This window comes from Echinops telfairi, unplaced genomic scaffold, assembly GCF_000313985.2.
Source record: "Echinops telfairi isolate 266 unplaced genomic scaffold, ASM31398v2 ScPeMD7_5868;HRSCAF=6743_1, whole genome shotgun sequence".
NCBI lineage: Eukaryota > Metazoa > Chordata > Mammalia > Afrosoricida > Tenrecidae > Echinops > Echinops telfairi.
Window position 1 is genome coordinate 11,828,457 of NW_022109768.1, and position 5,757 is coordinate 11,834,213.

A 5,757-nucleotide genomic window follows, 5' to 3' on the forward strand; every position below is an offset into this window, starting at 1 on the left:
AAAAACACTAGAATGCAATAAAAGTAATCACACTAAAAAAAGCATAAAAAGTTATATGAGAATAGTTTTAATCAAAATGCTCACATCTTTTAAAATACGTAGGAAAGTTAGATGCATCAAACAAAACTCCATCAGGAAGGTCAACAGAAGCCATCATTTACAATCAAATGCTAAATAGCAACATGCTATCTCTTCTGATAGATTTAATCAAGAAGTGTCCTTAGAGCTTTCTCCTAAAATTTCAATTTGAGACATTTTATTTGTGAATGCGGAAACAAATCAAAAAACATTTATAGATACCAAACCAAATCTGATGCTGACAAATTGACTCTAACTCATACCAAGTCCATGAGTTGCACAATAGAACTACTACATCGTTTTCTTGGCTGTACTCTTTTTTTTAAAAAATCATGTTATTGGGGGCTCATACATCTCATCACAATCCATACCTCCATCCATTGTGTCAAGTACATTTGTACATATTTATAGAAGTAGATTGCCAAGTCTTTCTTCAACAGCACTATTACATGGGTTTGGTGGCAAACTACTTGCATTACCTAGGTACTTAGATAAGAGATGGCTAGTTAGACAAATAAATATACAGATAATATCAAAATACATGTAATATTTGTATTGGCTTGTTTATATGAGTGAATATGCATAGAAGCAATTCCTGAATGATATATGACAAAATGTTAACCATGATTATTATTAAGAAGCAGAATTTTAAATGATATTAATTTTCAAATAACTTTCTATATTTTCTAATGACTATATACTACTAGATTAATAAAGATTACATAATAAAGGCAAAATAATATCTGGGCTTGTCTCTGGTTTGAAAAATCCATTTTTTAAAATTTTTGCTTCTTTTTTTCTCAACTGTTATATTGAAAAATAATTCACATACCACAATTCATTGGTTAGAATATATTTAAAATAGGTGTGCAAGGAACCTTCATTTCTTTTTTTTAAATCATTTTATTGGGGGCTCATACAACTCTTAACACAATCCATACATACCTACATCATGGTGTCAAGCACATTTGTACATTTGTTGCCATCGTCATTCTCAAAACATTTTCTTTCTACTTGAGCCCTTGGTATCAGCTCCTCATTTTTCCCCTCCCTCACCAACCCTCCCTTCCTCACCAACCCTTGATAACATAAATGATTATTCTTTTGTCATGTCTTACACTGTCCGACGTCTCCCTTCACCCACTTTTCTGTTGTCTGTCCCCCAGGAAGGGGGTTAAAAGTAGATCGTTGTGATCAAACCTTCATTTCTTAATCAGTAAAACAAACTATAAAATATTTTCCAGTGCTAAGAGTTGACGTTAGATTCAACCACTAGTAATCACGAGTGATCACTTGTTTCAGGTTCAATCTATATTTCTTTATAAAGGAATAAGAAAAAATGAAAAGGAAAATATTATCAGACACAGGCAATTAAGTCTTCACTTTGTTTACTGTGTACACTCACTGCAGAGGAAAAAAGGCACAATTTTTTACTAAGTGGTGTAATTTATTTAAGATCAACTTTTACAATGAGTTCATTCTTGCCCCTTTCCTAATTGCAACGATTCTATAAGATAAATCTTTTAAAATGCATATTGTTGACACCAAAAGAACTGAGGATAATATAGTAAATATGGCTGAAATTTACAAAGCCAACATTCAAGATGGGGGGGGGCAGAAGCAGTCTTCACATGTAGGCAAATGAGAAAGACTATTGTTATAGAAGCTTGGAGGGAAGGAAACGAGAAGCTGTCATAATAATAATGGAGGAAGTGTGCTTTAGAAAAGGTCATCGGGAAAGGGGCTTCTGAGGATATAACATTTGAGGTGGGATCTGAAATACAAAAAGAAGACAGCAAAATTAAAAGTCAAAAAGAAGCACCATGCTAGCAAAGGGGGCAGCAATGATGCAGACACAAGAAAGAGTTTGTCACATTTGTGGAAAACAGAGAACGATGCTGCAATTGCCGTAGAATGGGAGAAGGTGATACCAAATGAAGGTTAAAAGACAGCCACATATTGGATCATTCGATCAAACATACTCAGGCCACAGTCAAGAGCTTATATTTTATCCTAAACTCCATTGGGAAACCATTGAACACTTTCAAACATAAAAGTAATGTGATAGTATTTATTCTTTTTTTGTAACTCATTTGATTGGGGCTCATGCAACTCATCACACTCCACACATACATCGATTGTGTAAAGCACATGTATACATTCGTTGCCCTCATCATTCTCAAAACTCATTTTCCACTTGGGCTCCTGCAATCAGTTCCTCATTTTCCTTCGCCCCACTCCCTCCCCACATCCCCTCCCTCATGAACCCTTGATAATTTATAAATTATTATTTTATCTTATCTTACACTTCCCAGGGTCTCCCTTCACCCACTTTTCTGCTGCCCATCCCCCAGGGTGGAAGTTATATGTAGATCCTTGTGATCGGTTCCCCCTTTCTACCCCGCATCCCTCCTGGTTTCGCCACTCTCACCTGAGGGGTTCATCTGTCCTGGATTCCCTGTGTTTCCAGTTCCCATGTGTACCGTTGTGCATCCTCTGGTCTAACCAGGTTTGCAAGGTAGAATTGGGATCATGATAGTGGGGGAAGAGTTTATGAACTAGAGGAAGGTTGTGAGTTTCATTATTGCTACACTGAACCCTGAGTGACTCATGTCCTCCCCACTATCCCTCTGCAAGGGATGTCCAGTCATCTACAGATGGGCATTGGGTCCCCATCACGTGCCCCCTTCATTCACGATGATATGATTCCCTCCCCCTCCTCACCGCCTTTGGTGCTTGATACCTGGTCCCCATGACCCTTCATGATCACACATGTTGGTGTGCTGCTTCTATGTGGGCTTTGTTGCTTCTGGGCTAGATGGCCACTTGTTTACTTTCAAGCCTTTAAGACCCCAGACACTATATCTCTCGATAACTGGGCACCATCAGCCTTCTTCACCACATTTACTTATGCACACATTCGTCCTTAGCGTTTATATGGGGAAGGCGATCACACAATGATAGTTTTTGTTCTTTGGTGTCTGCTACCTGATCCTTTCAACACCTCGTGATCACACAAGCTTGTGTGCTTCTTCTCTGTGTGTATTTATTCTTTTGAAAGATAACGTTGACTGTTGTATAGAGTTTATAGGAAGTCAAGAGTAGAGACTTGGAGATCAGTTAGACTAGCAGTAGGAGAACTAAAGTAATCCCATGGAGATGGGATGCCTAAAATATTTTTTAAGGCATAATCTATAGAAGTTGCTGATGAGTCTGGATGAGATAAGTAGAGAAATAGAAAATCAGAATGGAACCTAGTTTTTCTTGAGCAAATTGGTGACTGGGAGGATGCGTACCCCATGGACTGGTAGAAGAGTGAACAAACCTGTTTTGGAAGAACAACAACCAGAGTCTTCCTTAGAAGTGAGGATGGTGAGATTCAATTCGCTTACTTTGGACCTGTTACCAAGAGGGAATGAAAGAATAAAAGAAAACCCGGAATGAGATGGATTGACACAATGGCTGCAAGGATGGGCAAAAACATAGCAGTGATTATGAAGATTGTGATGATCATGAAGCACCAAGCAGTGCTTCGTTCTGTTGTGTATAAGATCCCTGTGAGTCAGTGTGGCCTCAAAGGCACAACCAACAACAATATTGCTGCTATTAGTCACTTCTAGTACATTCTTCAACCTTTCAGGAAGACACAAATAACATCCATCAAAGATTCTTGAACCGAAATACCAGTGGCAATTTATGAATGATGTAATTCTATTTTCTTAGATATAATTATATTTCCAATATACAATTAGAGCATAAGTAAAAGCTTCAGAGATTAGTGCACAAATGACTAACGAATCAAGTACGGGGTGATTAGGAAAAGCATGGTCATTCTCATAACATATCTGGGATGAATAGAAACCCTCTCTGTTATTTCAAACCCTCCCAATTAAGAAGCATTAAGAAGAAATGACATTATTATAATAATGAAGACATGCAGTGATTGCCACTTTTAAATACCAATAGCCATCCAGTCAATTCTGATGCATAGATACCCTATAGGATATAGTAGAACTGTCCCCTAGGTTTTCCAAGGCTATAAATCATTATGGAAGGAGACAATCTTTCTCCTGTAGAGGCGTTGGTGGGTTTGAACTACTGACCTTGTGATTAATAGCCCAACTCACAATGAACACGTTGTCACCAGAGCTCCGTAGGCAATATAATCTCTATACCTAAGAAGCTCATATAAGAGCTGGGAAATAAAGACTCCATATCTAATAATTTGGAAATCATTATAATACATCACAGTAACAAAGAATTCAGCTCCAGCATCTTATTTTGAGTATTGGAATTAGATCCCAGCATGACACATTATTTTATACCTATAGCACCAGGTAGTGACACACTTCAGGAAATCATCCAAAAGTATGCTTTAATAGCCCAATCTTTCAATAACATTACCTTCTCAGTCAGATTTCCCCACGATATTCATATACATGTATATTTATTTATCTAATATACACTATAGGAGTGTTTCATTGTACTTGGGTCCACAAGTAACACGAAAGCAGCAGTCAGAAAACTGAATAACGTTGCACAAGGACTAAGGTACACCTGACCCAAACCATAGAGCTTTCAATCACCTCATCTGCATATGAAAACTAGGCAATGAAAATGGAATATGGGAGAAGAATTTATGTATTTGCATCCTGGTTTGGGCAAAGAATTTTAAAATTACCATGAACTGTCAGAAGAACAAACAAATCTGTCTTGGGAGAAAGTACAACCAGCATTCTCCTTAAGCAAGGATGGTAAGACTTCACCTCATTACTTCGTTTGGAGCGGTAGTCTGTGGGAAAGTGCATCCTATTTGATGAAGTAGAACATCCGTGCAAAAGTGGAAGACCCTCAATGAGATGGATCGACACCGTGGCTGCAGCAAAAGGTCCAAACATAACAATTGTGCGGATGGAGCAGGACCAGAAAGTGTGTCATTCTGCTGTCCGCAGGGTCACTTTGAGTTTGAGCCAATGCTATGCACCTAAAAGCAACAACACTGTGATTGTTATAAACATCTTAGAAATCCTAACTCACTTTTGATCATCAGGCTAGGATAACTAATACAGCTGTCAAAAATGATCCCAACTCATAGTGAGTAATAGTAGCAAAGGTGTATTTCTCAATTACATTGTATTCTGGCTATGAATTGGTGTTGCCTCTGCTTCATGTCCTGTTCTGAGGCATCAATATTTTCATGGAAAGAGAGACTGGTGGAATCATGCAATGGCTCCTAAAGCTTCAGACCATCAGTTGTTTACATCACTTACACTTACATTTCAAAGGTTAAAAATAGTGAGTTGGCCAAGCTTATTAACGTAGTAGTGGTGAGAAATCCGCCCTTTGGGAGGAGCATGGAAGTGCTGACTAATAAAAAGCAACGGTACCTACTAGGATCACTCCTAGCCATTCAGTCAATCATCACTCATAGCAGCTCTAAGAGGGCAGGTATGATTAGTATTTCTATGTTACAGTTAAGGAAATAGAGACAGTTACTTGACCAAAGTCACACAGCTAAATCAGTAAGTCGCAGAGCCAGAAATTGAAACCTAGACAGTTCAGTCTCTACACTGTGCTAACTCCTTGTTCTTGTTCTATTATTTTCATCTCTTAAGAGATCATGAAGTATTGACAGGAATAGGTATCAGAAGTTCAAAAACAAGCAATCAAACTGATAGA